This window comes from Schistocerca serialis, chromosome 3, assembly GCF_023864345.2.
Source record: "Schistocerca serialis cubense isolate TAMUIC-IGC-003099 chromosome 3, iqSchSeri2.2, whole genome shotgun sequence".
NCBI classification, from domain to species: domain Eukaryota; kingdom Metazoa; phylum Arthropoda; class Insecta; order Orthoptera; family Acrididae; genus Schistocerca; species Schistocerca serialis.
The window spans coordinates 382,712,645-382,733,568 of record NC_064640.1 but is presented as its reverse complement, the minus strand read 5'-3'; positions in this window follow the sequence as shown (position 1 = coordinate 382,733,568).

Sequence of the window (20,924 nt, the reverse complement as noted above, 5' to 3'; positions counted from 1 at the left end):
GGCGGAGTGGTTACACGGCAGTAACATCCCTGTAATGGACTGGCCTACACAGGGTCCTGACCTGAATCCTATACAACACCTTTGGGATGTTTAGGAACGCCGACATCATGCCAGACCTCACCGACCGACATCGATACCTCTCCTCAGTGCAGCACTCCTTGAAAAATGGGCCGCCATTCCCCAAGAAACTTTCGAGCACTAAGTTCTGTAGCTGTCATTTTTTTCTATATCTTTGTTCTTCTCTTTACGTGACACTGAAAGAAAAGTCAATGACTTCTACCAAGTCCGTTATTTCACTGCGAGACATAGCTTCTTAACATTTTTCTTTGGAGAGTATGTATCGTGATTCTCGAACAATTGCTGATGTTTGAGTGATAATCTGCCGTTTCGCCAACACTAGTGGCTGGCGAAACATCAGATAAACAGTAAACAGCTGTCTGAAGAACCCGAAACAGACGCCTCCAGAGACTATGTCAAGAAGTGGCCTGGAAAACGTGGATGGTTATTTTTTTAAGTGTAGTTTTATCAATTTTTTTGTAGAATTTGAATATATCGTCAGGCAATGTTTCAATTCGAAATTTATATCATAGCTGTCTTAGCAAAAAAATATCAACATAATAAATAAATTTTTCCTTACAAATGAGTGACTACACTCATGACAGGAATTAGATTTGTACAATATAACACTTCCGCACACTCAAACCCATTATTACATGATACAAGTAAAATACTAATTGACCTGCGAAACATTAAATACAATATCATGCAAGAGGAAAGTCTTGCTGAGTTCCCGTCGTTATATAAAATTATTGTTTCTGCTTAGAATATCATCGACTGCTCTGTAGATCCAGGTATCGTGCGTAGCTGCCACAGCTGCAGTAGAAATAGAAAGTCGATGCTTTACAGTATAGTCAAATGGTTCAAATGGCTCTGAGCACTATGGGACTTAACATCTGTGGTCATCAGTCCCCTAGAACTTAGAACTACTTAAACCTAACTAACCTAAGGACATCACACACATCCATGCCCGAGGCAGGATTCGAACCTGCGACCGTAGCAGTCTAGAGTATAGTCGGTAAAGACAGCGTTTTATTGGTGCACCCACTTCTCTGTGACTTAAATGTCATTGTTAATCTACCAAAGTTTCTACACTACTTATACTGTTGTCCGACTGCACTCAGAAGCCTTTTAGATTCGATCACAGAATTTAGAATGATAGCCAGCTGGCAGTATTCATTTAACAATCCAACTGGTTTCTTGAAATTCCGGGTGCAGAATTGCACTTTCGTTTACAGGGAAACAAAACGGTTCATTAGCGTTTTTAACAAACCTGTACAAGACTCTTCTTTCGTCCAAAACCTGCTCTGGTGTCCTATTACTCCTAAACTACTACAGAACTCTAATGAGATAAAGCACATATCTAGGCTAAGTCACCAGACAGACTTGTATTCGAAATTCAGAATTGCCTCAAATGATAACCTTCGTTCTTCAACCCAAAAGACACCTCATTCTCCTAGTGTCCGCCGGAAAGTACCATAAATTTCGATTTCTAAAAAACAGACAGAGAATTTTTAAATAATTCTGCAAACTTCAACGGAAACCTCGTCTCAGTACTCTGCAATTGCTAAGCCCTTCCAGCAAAGACAGTTCTATTCAGTTTAGGGAAAACTCATCAATCTGCTAAACGATAATTTATGAAAAGATATGTCCCATTCACGAGAGCGCACAGGATTCATACCGAGCGTGGTGGCGCAGTGGTTAGCACACAGGACTCGCATTCGGGAGGACGACGGTTCAATCCTGCGTTCGGTCATCCTGATTTAGGTTTTCCGTGATTTCCCTAAATCGCTCCAGGCAAATACCGAGATGGTTCCTTTGAAATGGCGCAGCCGAGCTCCTTTCCCGTTCTTCGCTAATCCGATGATAATGATGATGTTTGGTTTGTGGGGACGCTCAACTGCGCAGTTATCAGCGCACGTACAAATTCCCAACCCTCGCTCAGTCCAGTCTCGCAACTGTTATGAATGATTATGAAATGATGAGGACAACACAAGCACCCAGTCATCTCGAGGAAGGTGAAAATCCCTGACACGTCCGGAAATAGAAGCCGGGACCCCACGCTCGGGAAGCGAGAACGCGACCGCGAGACCACGAGCTACGGACCTAACCCGATAAGACCGTTGACCTCGCTGTCTGGTCTCCTCCCCCAAACAACCCAACCCACTGGATTCATCTGACAGAACAGTAAACTGCGCTTATAAAGTGTACATCGGTCGCAACACAATTCAGGTGTGTAAAATTAGTTCCCGATCTTATGGATGATATACCAAGAAATTTACACAAGGGTGAGTCAAAGGAAAAGCTTAAATTTGTAATAACAAATCGAAACTTCTCGCCGCTATCCTGTAAGTTGGTAAGCGTGCTACAAACAGTGTGCAGAATGGCCTGTAGGTGGCAGCATAGTGCAGATGCACACATACCGTCGCAGTATCAGTATAACGATGGCCGCCCCACTTGCGACTTGCACCAGGGAAGAACAGCATTCTGTTATTCGGTTTTTGGGTAGTGTAGGTGTGAAACCTATTGAAATTCATTGACGAATGAAGGTTCAGTACGGTGATGCATGTTTGTCACAGCAGCGAGTCTATGAATGAAGTAGGATGTTCGCAAATGGTGTGAAAAAAAAGTGGTTCAAATGGCTCTGAACACTATGGGACTTAACTTCTCAGGTCATCACCCCTAGAACTTAGAACTACGTAAACCCAACTAACCTAAGGACATCACACACATCCCTGCCCGAGGCAGGATTCGAACCTGCGACCGCAGCGGTCGCGCGGTTCCAGACTGTAGCGCCTAGAACCGTTCGGCCACCCCGGCCGGCCTATGGTGTGACTTCAGTGGAAGATGCTCCTCGTCCAGATCAGACACAACGAGGTGTGACTCCACAGGACATTGTAGCAGTTGAAACCATAGTGAAGGAAAACCGCCGAGTGACACTGGATGATAGTGCAGCATGTTTACAGATTAGTCGTCATCATGCACCACATTGTGCATGATGTGCTCCAGTTTCGCAAAGTGTGTGCAAGACGGGTGCCACGGCAGCTGACTTCTGAAATGAGAGAACGACGTGTTGATGCTTGGGAAAAACTACTTCGGCGCTTTGAACGAGAAGGTGATGCATTCCTTTCAAGAATCGTTACTGGGGACGACCTGCATTTTGAGCGTCTTCCTCATCCACCATACTCACCAGACCTTGCCCCAAGTGATTTCCATGTGTTTAGACCACTCAAAGACGCAATGGAAGGATAGAAGTTCCGTTCTGATGAAGAGGTACGTCACGTGGTGCATGAGTGGTTGCGCGGGCTACCAAAAGAATTTTTTTCTAAAGGAATTTATGCACTTTGTAAGCGCTGGAGGACTTGCATTGAGCGTGGGGGAGATTATGTTTGTACCACTTCTACACAATAAATAATATTTTTAAAAAATTATTAAGGTTTTCATTTGACTCACCATCATATTACCGTCTAGTTAACTGTAAAGTCATTAATACATCATAACTTCAAGAAATATGTATTTTAGACGTTTTATTCGCTATATTCTTTGAGGATAAACAGATTGGGTGCTCGAAAAATCCAAAAATACTCAAGGTAATACTCACTGATGGGCCTACATTAGATTCTTAGAAGATAAGTTCGTGAAAGGCAGAAGTTATTTATAGCATTTATAAACTGCAGGCCCTAAAATTGTTACACCACGAAGATGATGTGCTACGGACGCGAAATTTAACCGACAGGAAGAACATGTTGTGATATGCAAATGATTAGCCTTTCACAGCATTCACACAAGGTTGGCGCCGGTGGCGTCACCTACAAAGTGCTGACATGAGGAAAGTTTCCAACCGATTTCTCATACACAAACAGCAGTTGACCGACGTTGCCTCGTGAAACGTTGTTGTGATGCCTCGTGTAAGGAGGAGAAATGCGTACCATCACGTTTCCGACTTTGATAAAGGTCGGATTGTAGCCTATCGCGATTGTGGTTTATCCTATCGCGACATTGCTGCTCGCGTTGATCGAGATCCAAGGACTATTAGCAGAATTTGGAATCGGTGGGTTCAGGAGGGTAATACGGAACGCCGTGCTGGATCCCAACGGCCTCGTATCGCTAGCAGTCGAGATCACAGGCATATTAGCCGCATGGCTGTAACGGATCGTGCAGCCACTTCTCGATCCCTGAGTCAACAGAGGGGGACGTTTGCAAGATAACAACCTTCTGCACGAACAGTTAGACGACGTTTGCAGCAGCATGGACTATCAGCTCGGAGACCATGGCTGCGGTTACCCTTGACACTGCATCACAGACAGGAGCGCCTGCGATGGTGTACTCACCGACGAACCTAGGTCCACGAACGGCAAAACGTCATTGTTTCGGATGAATCCAGGTTCTGTTTCCAGCACTATGATGGTCGCATCCGTGTTTGGCGACATCGCGGTTAACGCACATTGAAAGCGTGTATTCGTCATCGCCATACTGGCGTATCACCCGGCGTGATGGTATGGGGTGCTATTGGTTACACGTCTCGGTCACTTCTTGTTCGCATTGACGGCACTTTAAGCAGTGGACGTTACATTTCAGATGTGTTACGACCCATGGCTCTACCCTTCATTCGATCCCTGCGAAACCCTACATTTCAGCAGGATAATGCACGACAGCATGTTGCAGGTCCTGTACGCACCCTTCTGGAGACAGAAAGTGTTCGACTGCTGCCCTGGACAGCACACTCTCCAGATCTCTCACCAACTGAAAACGCCTGGTCAATGGTGGCCGAGCAACTGGCTCGTCACAATACGCCAGTCACTACTCTTGATGAACTGTGGTATCGTGTTGAAGCTACATGGGCCGCTGTACCTATACACGCCATTCATGCTCTGTTTGACTCAATGCCCAGGCGTATCAAGGCCGTTATTACCGCCAGCTGTGGTTGTTCTGGGTACTGATTTCTCAGGATCTATGCACCCAAATTGCGTGAAAAGGTAATCACATGTTAGTTCTAGTATAATATATTTGTCCAATGAATACCCGTTAATCATCTGTATTACTTCTTGGTGTATGAATTTTAATGGCCAGTAGTGTATATTCAGAGAACGATTCCTATCCCTTTCGTTGTGGTGGGCTCGTGCGCACGTCCTACTACGCCGTTCCCCAGATGTTGTGGACGTAAATGCACTCGCCGCTTTGATTTTCCTACAGTGCTACAGGCATCTGAATGCGTCCTGAGTTGCCGGCCTCTCAATGCTGCGGACGAGTTACATCCATACCTCGGCGAATAAAAATGTTTCGAGCATTTTTTGTACAACATACGTGCCTCGTTGCGTGCTACCATTTGCAAAAAAACCTCGTGTCGATGTCTTGAATCGAGTATGAAGAATGTCGATTGATGTGACCACATGATTCCCGATGCTCAAGGACATGACTCGAGCACGAAATGAGATATCCTTCTGCTGTCAGTTTTAAATACAATATAGATATCTTATGTACATGAGCTAAAATCAACCATACATAAAGTTTACCGAATGCGTTTGTACCTCTGCAAACTATTTAAAATTTCGCGCAATGTTTTACTTGATTTGATGCAGTGCATTAAATATGACGGAAAGAAAAAAACAAATTCATATGTTTGTCAAGTGAAGATATCAGACCGTGAGACGCGTAAAAATAAAATTTTTCTTATCAGTTTTAAGTATTTTATATCGGCCGAAATGCTGTCTCTCAGTGCAGGCACCAGCATTTCGCGAGCAATACAGCCATAGGAAAAGCCGTCTCAGCACGGAATGCAAAGAACTCGTCTGTAACAGCGAAAGGGCTGCAGTCTTCACTGGTATACATACTTTTAAATTACGAAGGTAGTAGGGATTAAATACAGGTTATCAACACCTTCCTTGTACTATTATGAGAGTCGAAAGAGTTGCGCTGAGGTTAAGAAGAGAGTGAGATAGGTTTCTAGCCTAACCCCGATTTTGCTCAACCTTTATAATGAGAAAACTGTGAAGGAAACAAAGAGAATTCAAGGGGAAGAAAATGAAACTTTGAGGTTCGTCGATGAAACTGTAATCATCAGAAATGGCAAAGGTTTAGAATGAGTTGTTGAGCGGAATTCATACCATCTTTAGATGAGCTTGTACGAGGGGTGTTCAGTAGGTAATACGACGAACTTTTTCTCGGCCAGTTTCGGTTTAAGGCATGCAGGATTTGTTGTGGGACATCGTGGGATGTAGCCGCTTCAGCCCCAATAGTTTCATGAAGTTCCCACTGGGGGCGGTGCTGTACGTAGCCTTCAAATTTGCGTCTGTAAGGGAGGTGCGTTCCAAACAGAAAGCTGTCATTGGGGTTTTTGGCTGAAAACCAGAACATCGCAAATATTCATAGGCGCTTGCAGAATGCCTACGGAGACCGAGCAGTGAACGAAAGCACGGTGAGTCGTTAGGCGAGACGTCTGTCATAATCACAACAATGTCGCGCAAACCAATCCGATCTCTCGCGTGCCGGAAGGCCACACACAGCTGTGCTATCCTCAGGGAATTGAAGAAACGACTTCAACGTGTTCGTCGCCACAAAAATGAAAACGAACTTCTCCCCTGCATGACAATGCAAGGCTTCACACAAGTCTGCGCACCCGAGAGGGCCAGCAAAACTTCATTGGACTGTTCTTCCTCATCCATACTACATCTTTCTCGCCTAATGAAGAATGCACTCCGCGGGAAGGAGTACGTGGATGTTGTGGAGGTTATTGATGCAGCAAGACGTTGGTTCCGATGTTGACCAATAGAGTGGTGCCACGAGGGAGTACAGGCCGTACTAGTCAGTTAGCCTAAAGCCGTCGCGTTGAACGGAGATTATGTTCAAAATCAGTGTTTTGTAGCCAAAGAAGTGGGGAATAATGTGGTATACTGGAATCCCGAACAAAACGAAACTGGTTTCAGAAAATATGTGTTTCTTTACTCAGAGAACACCCCTTGTATATTAGGAAATGAGATACTAACAGTGGTAGATGAGTTTTGTTATTTGCGAAGGAAAACAACTGACGATGAGTCTAGTTCAGAAAACATAAAATGTAGACTAAAAACCGCAAAGGAAACATTTCTGAAAAAGAAAAATACGTTAACACCGACTATTTATTGAAATATTGGCAAGTATTATCTGAAGATATTTGTCTGGAATGCAACGTTGTACAGAAGTAAAATGTGGGCGATTATATATACAAGAATAGAATAGAAACTTCCTGAAATGTGACTCTAAAAGGATAATGCTAAAGATAAGATCGGAAAAAATGAAGAGGTTTTGGATATAATCCATGACAAAAGAAATTTATGGCATACTTGATTACAAGAAGTGATCGCTTGATTGGACGCATCCGGAGGCATCAAGGAATTGTGTATTTGGTAACGGAGGGAAGTGCTAGGGGCAAAATTGTAGGAGACAAAGGTTTAACTACAGTAACCTGGTTCAAACTGATGTAGGCTTTAGTAGTTGGCAGAGACAGAGTCGTTTACACAGGATAGTCTAACGTGGAGAGCTGCATCAAAGCAGCGTTCGGACTGATGACACAACAATGTTGTTCATTCAGCTGTACAAATCCATAAATTTTAGGCGCTTCGTAATTAGCAGAAACATAACACACATATTGTACCAATAGCAAGGACCTAGGAAAGTTATCACATTCCTATGAAGAAAATATCATAACCTGATAGATCACTATGGCATGTTCTATGTGGTGCTCAACTGAAGCCTTAGGGCCATGTTTGTAACTACTCTTTTCAAGAGCAGCGTAGTTTGGCAACCTCTGGCACCGAACTAATTGGACAAAACATAACGGAAAAATAATACGAAATGTAAAAGAAAATTTTACCGTTACATTTGTATCATTTTAAGTGTCTGCTACAAAGCCGCAGTCTTGTTTATTGACCACCACCGGGCTGTTATAATTAAAGTGTAGCTACTCACGAGGATCCAGTATGGGCTATAATTATAGTATGGCATGGAAACTTGGTAGATTTGCCAATGCGTTTGCGCGGAACCGATTTACACAGGAAAAAATTGGTTCTAATTTTGGCCACCAGGTCCTAATTTGGCGCTCTTCAGAATCTCGTCGACGTCTATTGTGTTCCTATTGAACAACCTGTGTAAGCGGTGGTTAATAATAAAATCAACATTATGGCTTTCTCACTTGTTTGACGTTTCCTGCCCATGACAAGTTCATAAACCATTACATATAGGAACTTTTCTATACGTCTTTCTTACATTCACAGTGCCAGATTTGCACCTGGTGACCAATACTGGTACTAATTTTTTTCATGCCTAAATCGGTTCGTGATTAACAAATTAGAATATCAACCAAGTTTTGCTGCCATAGGATAATTACAGCCCACTCTGGACCCCTGTCAGTATCTGCACATTATTTATAACCACCGTGTATTATTACCATGTCAGGCAGCGCAGTGAGCTCGCATTTGGGACGACGGCGGTCTAAGTCTTCAAACACCCCTGTCCATATTTAGGATCTCCGTGGTTTTCCTAAACTGGGAAGACTCTTGAAGAGGATACCGTTAAATGCTTTCTCGAGCCTTCCCTAATCCGAGATTGTGCTTCACCCCCAAAGACCTCGTCGTCGTCGGGCCGTTAACCTCTTATTTTCCTTCCTTCCTTCCTACTTAAATTATTGATGATTTCAACTATGAAACTGGAAGTTGTTGCAAAAAATACACATAGGCCTAAGAAATACTTTCAGGTGAAGCATTAAAGGTAAATCCGTAAATTTTTCGTTGTTTGCACAGCATATCAATTTTAAAATTTTTAGAGCCTTCTCACAATTATGTCAAAACCTAAAAAAAATCAGTAACAACAATATGTGGTGAAACTATTTTAAAAATCTTACGTTTACAAAAAATTCTTAAGTGAATAACAACTGCAGATTTATTGAAACTAAAATGACAAAATGAGTCAGACGTACCATGCTACTCCAAAAAAAATGATCTTTACAGTGAAAATGTTGTAAGAGAAAATTTTCCTTAAAATTTAACATTGCAGGTATAGGAGTGTCAGAATCCCCTTGAGGAGGAAAAGCTTTTTTCTCATTTAATACTTACATTAGCTGTTTATGGAATCATCGACACAAATTTTAACTTTTCTTAATATAAACTATGGCATTTTTGCTTCAGAAATTTGTAGATAGCAAGAAAAACCATCCTTAGTTCCTAGAACTTCCGTGCGTGATGTTGTTACGAAGTAAGACAATACACAAGCCAAAGGGAAATATATGAAAATTTAGTCCTACATTTTCTATGTTGCTATTCTCTCAATGTAAAGTCAAAATAATACTTTGAAATAAAGTCTACTATTCGCAGCTGCTTGTCATGATGCTTCTGTTCGTAGTATTGCCGAGGCGGACAGGACTCGCAGTTTGCTTTGGCTGCCGTTTTTTGACGACACGTTAAGCATTTTATGGGGGCTTTCGCTGGGATATCATCCGGTTGGCGTGCATTTATCGGTTTTAGCTTAGCGGCCGCGGTCGCGTATTACTCTAGCTCACCGCTCCAGCCACTTTCCCAATTCCATCTCGCTGAGCGCTGTGTCTCGCGCACCCAGACAAGCTTCCACCTGTAATAAATTGTCAGACCTCGCTCCCCCATCACTTTTATTGCAGATTTCTTTCCTCTTCAGAGCACTTACCAATATTTACGCTTTTCACTACATGTTCTCCTCACGTGTTTAATTTTTCTATGATCCGGGCATTTTCAAGAGTTCTCCGTAATTGTGTAATAGAATATCTCGTGTGTAGGCCTCTATGAGAATAACATTTATTTGTTGCCTACATTTTACTCCCCAGTTCTCCTTCCCCTTTGCTGAATTTATTATGTTTTCCCATTGAGCACGTCTAGAGGAATAACGCTTTTAGTGATGACTATCACTTTTTGCTTCAGCTGTTTTCATTAATTGGACTTGCCCATACTAAAGATAACTATAAGTTGCTATTATCAATTGCAGCCACTTCTTTAGAGTTTACAGCACATTTTCTGTATTGGAAATCATCATTGAGTAATAGTTACAAAGAAAAATTTTATCAACTTCGACCAATTTCAATAGCATTGAATTTTGAGATACTATACTTTTTGCGATATTGCATGACATATTAACCAGCTGTAAGACTTCATTGATCAGCAACAGAAGATCTAATAACATGGACACCAAAGGCGAAACATCAATGCAAATTTTGTGACACTATGATTCCACACAAGACAGATATTTAAAAAAATTTAAAACCGCATCCTGTAATGGGAAGTTTCATTATCTTTCTAACCAGATACTGATTTACAAACTGTGCTCATTCACATATCTTTTAATAGCAAAATGAGAATCACTCATTTATAGCTAGTATCATTAACATAAAACTGTTAATTATTTCATAAACGTTCCATCATAGTTCAATATATATTTCATTCCTCTGCGTTGCGATATTTTTGTCTAATACTACAACAGATACTATAAATTTTTAAAACGATTTACAATGTTGAATGGTATCATGGCAAAGGCAATTACTATATTTCGTTGTGTATTCTCTTGGTTGATGACCAGCAGACAGGTAGTGAATCATAGTCAATACACACACAAATAATTACGAGACACGCAGGTCAGTATAAACCTTAGAGACATAACTCACCAGAAAAGTGACTTACCTGTACACAGTCAGAAATCTGGCACTAAGCAGCCTCGCTATTCGCAAACGTTGTTGGATACGGACTTTCTTTTAGTCTAGCGGGGCACTCCGCCTGAAACAGAAAATATATTTATAAATACAGTCATGTAGCGCTGCCTACCAAACAGTTGCTGAGTACATTCTAATAAATGTGAGTGTATGTGTATTGGGCGTACGATTCGTTTAGCTAACTGAGGAAACTGGTGCGATATTAGAACTATATTCCCATTTTTTGGAATTCAACAGATCCAGACAGAACTAAGTTCCCAAAGATTCTCCCACATCCTTACTGGTGGTCTGATGGTCGTAACATTCCAGCAGCACTCACGTTGTGACCATGCCTTGTGCAGGCAGTGTCTTTTCCTAATGACGTATCCGTGATAGGCGTAAGCCTGATTGGCCCGCTGATAGAATAAGTGTGAGCTATGCTGTAGGAACGAGCATGAACGGATTTATAATGTAAAGTATTTTAAGGGAACGTTAAATTAAAACAGACAACAACAACTCGAAATTACAAACGGTTGCTGTTTCTTCTAGACGTATCCCCAATAAACGACATCATTGCAGCGTTGAGTACTTTTTAAGTGGACGAGATAAATTTCCTGTAAAATTATATTTTGTTTTTTCAAGAACTATGGCCAAAATATGAAACATGTTGAGTGCTTCAGTGTCAATAATCTTCTTCATATGCGAAACCATTTTCACTTAACCCCTTAAGCCGCGCGGAGTGGCCGCTCGGTTTAGGGCGCCATGTCACGGATTGCGCGGCCTCTCCCGCCGGAGGTTCGAGCCCTCCCTCGGGCATGGGTGTGTGTGTTGTCGTTAGCGTAAGTTAGTTTAAGTTACTTTAGGTAGTGTGTAAGTCTAGTGACCGATGACCTCAGCAGTTTGGTCACTTAGTAATTCACACAAATTTGAACTTTTAACCCTTTAAGTGACAAAGTGTTTTATCCAGAACACCAATGAAATGCAAGTCAGTATGTACTCTTCGGGAATATTAATCAATAAACCGGCTTAATTTATTATGAATTTCCAAGCCTGCCATGAGTTACGGGGTGGTAAATATTCGCACCAATTACTCAGAAGTACAAAATCTGTGTTGACAAAGTACCAAAAATCTGCAGGAAATTAGCAATCTCACCTCCTGTTAGCATACATATACCCAAAGTACTGTGCTTCAGAACAAACTTGAAATCATCCATATAAATCCACATTTTCAGCCACTTCGGTATCAGAGACAGTTCCACAACTTTCTTGAAATGCTTCTTCATGTGCAGACCAATACTAAAACCTTTTGCATCTGTACTAGACGTTTCACCCTCTAGTTCAGTCGCCACTGTATTACCCAGACTATCGTCAGTTACTGTACTAGTATATCAAACTGTAGATATAGCAGCTCTATCATCTGCATTAGAAGCTCCCCCACATTCTGAATTTTCCTTGAGTACTTCTGTAACCTTCACACAGCAGTTCATTACACGATCAGCCAGAGCTTCATCTGCCATGTAACCATGCCACCTCCACTAAGCCACTCTTACAGATCTAAAAGAAGTATTCGCGAATGTCAGCACAATCCCTCTAACTCAAAAATCCAACCGAAACTGACTAAACATTATGCCTGTTACATTCAAGTATGCGCATAAACTCTTTTCGTCAAGTACTATACTTTTCAGTAATCATGCTACATGTACACTGCTAGTGGAAATCATTCATATTTTCTCAGTGGCTAATATTTTCGAGATAATAGGTGAAACAATATTATCTGTAATCTTCATATTCCGTCATAAGAAGCGTTTCATAGCTTATAATAATTGAAACTGCCTTTAACTAGTAACTCAGTTCACGAAAATCTGTTTGAACACATGTACGGCGCGGAAATAAACTAGCTGTATATCTATATATAAGCACTCCCGTACTGATTTAATAGTTCACACTGTAGGAAATAACACTCTGGATTGAATTTACCGTCGTTCATATCAGAAGATATCAGCAGAGTAAATACGCAGGTGACCAACAGTTTTACACTATGGACAACCAAATCCGTTAGATATCATGGTAAACTGAACTTCAATACAGCCGCAGACAGATGATAATTTATACACACGGCCGGTTTCGTCTCGTTAATGTAAAATTTCAGTTGACAAGTAATGTCACATAGATTATCACACAAAGACGCCCCCAATGTTCTTAATAACAGAATAGAAACCCATGAAAAGGAAAAGCAGTCAACATATAATAACTGGAACTGTATTGACGCGAATCGTTCTCTCGTGCCTCCGATCGTATGACGAGCCTCCCAGTTTAGTATATAGCTTAGCGCGTCCAAAACTTTACTCTCTCGACAACGAATTACAGGGTTTACCGTTATAAATGAAGTCTCGTACTATCTAATCTGTTCATTCTCAGTTTAGAATAGTTTATTATTGCGCCTTAGCCGCTGCACTATTCCCTCCAAAACTTTGTAGGTTATTATTTGTTGATTGCTTCTCCTTTTCATGGGGTCAGATTCTGTGACTACGAACGTAGCGGGGCGTCTCTATGTGATAATCTTTGTGACACTACTTATTACCTAAAGACGCTGCTTTAACGCAGCGAAATCAAGTCGTTCGAATGGCTCTGAACACCATGGGACTTAACATCTGAGGTCATCAGTCCCCTAGAAATTAGAAATAATTAAACCTAACTAACCTAAGGACATCACACACATCCATGCTCGAGGCAGAATTCGAACCTGCGACAGTAGCGGTCGCGCGGTTCCAGACAGAAGCGCCTAGAACCGCTCGTCCACAGCAGCCGGCGCAGCGAAATGGATTGTATGAATAAATCATCAGTTAACAGCTGCTTTCGGTTTTTATTAAAGTTGAATATGGCACAGCTGACAAATGGTAGCTAAACACAAAAGCAACTCTGAAGACGAGTGCGTCAAAGGCCATCGAAAAAATACCTCAAAGGCTCTCGGTGAATACTCATATCATTACTCACTAGTTCGTTGATTTCTCAAGCCTACCGATTTAAAAACATGCGAACTGGAATCACACTTATTGTGAATATATCAATACCAATACGACCGATAGTTTGTAGTACAAAAAGTAATAAGACCGTTTAAGACCGGTGATATATACGAGGGGCGTTCAGAAAGTAAGCTCCGATCGGTCGCGAAATGGAAACGACTATGAAAATCCGATAAAGCTTTGCACAGATGTGTTGGGTAGTGTCTCTAGTATAACCCCAGTTAGCATCACGTCGCTATTCTCATTTCTGAGCTCGCAGTGAGTGCGTAAAGATGTCTAGGAAATAGTGTCTGCCGCCAATTACGAGGGCCTGGTGAGAAATTTCGCCTGGAGCTATGCAGCTAACATTACATAACTGTCGTGCTGTTTCGTCTTCACGACAATTCTCAGCCGCATTCTGCAGGGGCAATGAAGATGCTCCTGCATCGTTTTCAAATGGAAATGTTAGATTACCCACAATACAGTCCGCAATTGTCTCCCCCTGAGTTTCATCTCTGGTCACATGAACCGCTGTCTTTGAAGACAACATTTTGACACAGACAACGAGGTGTAGGCCAGCGTGGAGAATTGGCGGAAAGCACTGGCGGCTGCCTTCTATGATGAGGCTATTGAAAAGTTGGTACAACGCTATGACAAAAGTCTAAGTCAGAACGGCGACTACGTAGAGAAGTAGCTGAAAGGTGTAGCTAATTGTTACAAGTAAAACATTTCTGATGTTCACTGTGGTTTCAATTTGGCAATCAATCGGAGCTTACTTTCTGAACAGGCCTCGTATATATATATATATATATATATATATATATATATATATATATATATATATATATATATATATATTGGGTTGGTGTATAATTTGGTAGCGTTTTTGATGTGTTTTCACATAACAGAGACTTTACTCATCGATAATATAACCTCCTTCACTATTTACAAAAGTCTGCCAACGCAGGGCCGGTTTTCGATATCGTGACTACAGAAATATCGTGGTTTTGAGACGAAGTCATCGAGCCATGTTCAGAGTGCATTTTCATCTAGAAACGAAGTTCCTTGAAGATTGTTCGATAAAGAGCGGAACACGTGAAAATCTGAGGGCGCAAGATCAGGTGAATAAAATGGATACAAAATGACTTCCGAACCTAACTCCTGCATAATGTTTTTGTCAGTCTAGCAGAATGTGAGCGTCGTTGAGGAGCAGCATTACAAGCAAGCTCCTGGTCTATGTCTTTGGATTGCGTCTGCAAGACGTCTTAGTTATTGATAATAAATATCTGCAGTGATTGTTACACCACGGCAAATGTACACCGTCGCTGTCCCACCAGATGCACATCTTTTGTGGATGCGCGCAGTTCTTTGTACGCAGAGTTGCTGCTTTAAGAGGACTCAACCATCCATTTCTTTTCCTTATCTTACAATGAAGACACCGTTTCTCGTCTCCTGTAATGATACATGATAAGAATGGTCAATGTTCAGCTGATGACGAGCCAGCAGAGCTGCACATACGGCCACAAGCTAATATTTGTTACTTTAAGGCATACGGTACCCATACACCCCATTTTTGAACCTTTCCCATTGTATGCAACGTCACATAGTGATGGAATGATCACAGTTCATCACACCTGCCAGTTCTCGAGTACACTGTCGTGGATCATTGTGGATTAATGTGATAAAATGATTGTCACCAACCCTAAGGTCTTCCTGAACGTGGAGAGTCCTTAAAACGAAACAACCATCTTCTTACCGTGCTCTGTCCAGTGGCATTATCCCTATAAACGGCGCAAATGTTTCCGTTTGCCTCCGATGTTGTCACCCCCCATATTGAACTCAAACAGAAAAAAATGTCAGAAATGTCCCCATTTCCCCACTTGGAACTCCATTTTCTATCGTCCACATCTCCACTCGCTGTCTCCAAATGATAATATGTAAACTCGAATAGCGACAATGTACTACAATTAAAAAATGACAATCGATAAATAAATCCATAGCTACCAGAATAAATGCAAAACAAAACACTAAGAACTTATGAACCAACCTAACATATACTAGTGCCGCTTAAACGGTTAGCCTATATATATATATATATATACAGAGTGAGTCACCTAACGTTACCGCTGGATATAATTCGTAAACCACATCAAATACTGACGAACCGATTCCACAGACCGAACGTGAGGAGAGGGGCTAGTGTAATTGGTTAATACAAATCATACAAAAACGCACGGAACCATGTTTTGTAATACAAACCTACGTTTTTTTAATGGAACCACGTTAGTTTTGTTAGCACATCTGAACATATAAACAAATACGTAATCAGTGCCGTTTGTTGCATTGTAAAATGTTAATTACATCCGGAGATATTGTAACCTAAAGTTGACGCTTGAAACCTCCGACGTTCAGTTGCGTGTTGTAACAAACACGGGCCACGGTCGGCGAGCAGCATCTGCAGGGACATGTTTACGATGACGACCGTGTTTACGAGTGTGGCTGTAGTGCACTGTTGTGGTTTGGTCTAGCTGTCGCAGTATCCGCATGTAGCGCTTGCTGCTATTTTTATTCTGCATTCGTCTCCGCACGCAGACCAACTGTAGTACACCGTGTTACCAGACGTTTGTGATAGTGTAGTGTTGTAGGAACTGTGACCATGGTGTATTCGAACTCTGAAAAGGCGGAGATGATACTCATCTATGGCGAGTGTCAACTAAATGCAGCTGAAGCCTTCAGGGTGTATGCAGAACGGTACACGGACAGAGAGCATCCAACGTGCCGCACATTGCAAAACATCTACCGCCAACTGTATGCGACAGGTATGGTCGCAGTACGCAAACGGGTCCGTAACAGGCCCGTCACAGGAGAAGCGGGTGCAGTTGGTGTGTTAGCTGCTGTTGCCATGAACCCACACATGAGTACACGGGACATTGCGAGAGCCGGTGCACTGAGTCAAAGTAGTGTCATGCGCATACTACATCGTCACCGCTTTCACCCGTTTCATGTGTCGCTACATCATCAATTACATGGTGATGACTTTAATCATCGAGTGCAATTCTGTCAATGGGCATTAACAGAGAATGCGTTACAGTTCTACCTGTTTACCGATGAAGCGGGTTTCACAAACCACGGGGCAGTGAATCTGCGGAACATGCATTACTGGTCCGTGGACAATCCTCGCTGGCTCAGACAGGTAGAGCGGCAGCGACCGTGGACTGTAAATGTATGGTGCGGAATCATTGGCGACCACTTCATTGGTCCTCACTTCATTGCAGGGGCCCAAACAGCTGCAACATACATCGCGTTTCAACAGAATGATCTGCCAACGTTGCTCGAAAATGTCCCACTGGAAACGCGTCGACGTATGTGGAATCAGCATGATGGTGCACCTGCACATTCCGCAATTAACACTAGGCTGACCCTTGACAGGATGTTCGACGGGCGTTTCACAGGACGTGGAGGACGCATAAATTGGCCAGCCCGTTCTCCTGATCTTACACCTCTAAACTTCTTTCTGTGGGGTACGTTAAAGGAGAATGTGTACCGTGATGTGCCTACAACCCCATAGGATATGAAACAACGTATTGTGGCAACCTGCGGCGACATTACACCACATGTACTGCGGCGTGTACGACATTCATTACGCCAGAGATTGCAATTGTGTGCAGCAAATGATGGCCTTCACATTGAACATCTATTGACCTGACATGTCGGGACACACTCTATTCCACTCCGTAAATGAAAACGGAAACCACGTGTGTACGTGTACCTCACCTTTCATGGTAATGTACATGTGCGTCAGTGAAAAAGACCAATAAAAAGTGTTAGCATGTGGACGTAATGTGCTGTTTCAGTCTCTTATGTACCTAAGGTCCATCACCGTTCCCTTTGGATCCCTACGTAATTCGGTGCTCTCCGATACACACGATCGAACAGCGGAGGAGTGGTACTCAATCGTCAATTTTAGGTTACAATATCTCCGGACGTAATTAACATTTTACAATGCAACAAACGGCACAGATTACGTATTTGTTTATATGTTCAGATGTGCTAACAAAACTAACGGGGTTCCATTTAAAAAAACCTAGGTTTGTGTTAAAAAACATGCTTCCGTGCATTTTTTTATGGTTTGTATTAACCAATTACACTAGCCCCTCTCCTCACGTTCGGTCTGTGGAATCGATTCGTCAGTATTTGATGTGGTTTACGAAATATATCCAGCGGTAATGTTAGGTGACCCACCCTGTATATATATCACAAACTACGTTACTAAAGTCAGTGCATAGCCAGTAGTAGCACTGTAATTTTATTTGTCAAATTCTATTTTTAATCGGAAACTGTGCCAGTTCTTTACTAAGTGGTTTGCGGACATATCTGGGAGACTGGTATTTCACTGTGTCACTAAATTGTAATCAGTCAGAATATTTTAGTGTAAACAAATTTTCTTCATATTCCTCAGACTCGCGCTGTCTTTAACGGATATCCTTTTTACGACAAAATTACTTTTGAAATCGATAGATGTCCCATCTTAATGCAGACTACCTTCTGAGTATTTTAAGTGGCACTTCAAACAAATGCGCGGTGGCCATGGAGCAGAAGAGTGCTAGCGGAGAGTTGGTAGACATTTGAAAGCGCTTGCTGGACCGTTGAAGGAGGGGCTATCTTCGTCGAGTGGGGAGACAGCGGCGTAGATCATCTTGGCTGAAAGCGAGGCCAAGGGTGGCTCCAGAGACGAGAGCGGCCGAGCCGCCGGAACAAAAGCATCATTAAGAGAAGTGCCAGCCAGGGAAATAGACGGCTCTCGCGTAGCCACCTGCGGTTTAGAAACCCCGCGCTGCGGCTCCCTTCTGAAAACTGCACATGTACTGCGTATTGATGCGTCGGGACAGCGAGGCCGGCATTACGCTTGACATTAGTAGAACGTATGCAGCTTTCCGACTAAAGTCTCCATTGGTTGGTCTCATACTTCTAGAGTGCAGTTATGAATAGCACAGGCTCAGATGCTTAGACGAGAATTCTACATCCAAACGAAAACAATTCTTCCGCAGGGGGAAATCCTGTCCAACTACGACGACGTGCTATGGGCTCGTTTTCACAGAATATTCCAAATTTTTCTAAGGGAATTGTCCGTTGGTACAAAGATTATGCTAGGAAATATTTTCCTAGAACTTTAGAGGCATTATCAAATGGTCTGAAATTCACTATCGCCTTACTAATGATTGATCTGCAGAAATGCTATACGAGTCGTAATGACCATGTTGCACTCAAAATTTTAAATTGTGTTAGCCACCCTGTTTATTGACTAACTGTCTCATGTATTTGGATTATACATCATTTTCAAACGCTAAATGCAAAATACATATTTAGTATTATTGTTAAAACAAATGGTTACATTGAATCGACAATAGAACTGAAACATCTATGGAGAATTCTTACCATGTACAGAAGTCTTCGTGTTTAAAGACACTGCTTATACTAAACATAGGGGTACGTCGTACCTAGTCATCTGTCATAAGCAACAGACAAGAACAAACTGATTGCTAATAATGTGTGTGGTCTTAAGTGAAGTCGGCTACAAGATGGCGCTAGGGTGTAATATGTCCGCCTCTTACATTTAGTAAACTTGCAGAAATGTACAGTAAATTACATAAAGATTAAAATGAACAAATGTAAGACTAGTATTTTGTCATACTACATTTGTCGCCACCATTAATTTCGATGTTATACACGTCTCCACAAAGCTTAATGGCAAGATAGATGGCATTGCTTGTGAAAACAATTTCAGTTTATATATACAATTAACATTCACAGTTGTTGATTAATAAATTGAGTCGTTAATTACCAAGACAGTCGTTTTTAATTTTTTCCTCTTCAACTATTTCAGTTTGAGCTATTTGACTAATACACAAAAGTTGTTTCATAATTACATGTTAACCCACCATCAACAGATTCCATGCGACAGATCAATAGAGTAACATACCTACAGTATATGGTCTAACGCAATTTTTGATATAGGAAGAAGTCCCAAATGGTGTTTATGTAAAGGTTCTTTTGGTTTATTTCTTGTTTTATTTTTTAAGATGTCAGTCTCTCGATAGCGCCAATGTTCTAGAGCTTCTGCAATACTGGTGTAAGCTAAGAATGCTATGTCAAGATGGGCTGAGGTATGAATTGGAGTCTATCAGGGGGAGAGATGTACTAGGATTATCTGTGCAACTGCGTTAGCTACAGTACCAGGGTGGCGAAGTGGTTAGCGCATCTGCCTAGTGAGAGAGGCATCTAGGATCGGATCCTTGACGTGGTACAAATTTTAATTTATTCCTTCGGCCTTTGTTCATTATTATAGTTAGTAAGTACAACATCTAACAGCTTCTGCAGTCTGTTTCGTGGTTTATAATCTTCTTTTTGTTTCTTCTCCACTTCGTATTTCACCTGTCCACTTATTTGTTTTCATTCTTTGATTACACCACATTTAATATTGAAGTAGCTATTCTCGCTTGTGCCAATCTACTTCTGGTATCTTCATAGCGGTCGTCTTGTCTAACCTTGCTTCCTAAACAGGAGAATTCTTTTAGTACTCCTGTTATTATGTATTTCGCAATTTTTATATCAATCAACCTTATTCTCCTTTCTACTATTGTACACCACCTTCGCCTTTGTCCTGTTAATCCTTAAGCCATAGTCCCTGCTACCTGTTATTCAATGATCAACTGGAAAGTGTTGCTCTAATGCGACGAAAACTGTTATACAGGCATATTTCAGAAAGACACATTACTGTATAAGGCGTAGTCAAAAGAAAATGAAACAGATGGGAAAAAATAAGTGAACTGTTTATTATTTACAGAATAATCACCTTAATTTTTAATAAGTTCAACCGACCGTGAGGCAAGACAGTTGGCAGGGTCATTTCGTCTACGCTGCAGAAGTTTCGCTGGAAATCCCTTACATATCCTCTGTACAGTCCCAATCTCGCCCCATGCGATTTCCCTATTTTTGGAGCCCTGAAGAAAATCTTTCGTGGCCGTCGATTTGCTTCGCACGAAGAGTTGCACCCCTGGGTGCAATCATAGTTCCCTAAGAAACGGCAAACATTTTTTCATTAAGCAATTGACTGTCTTGCCTCACAGTGGGATAAATGTGTTAAACATTACCGCGATTACTTTTGAAATAATAAACAACTTACT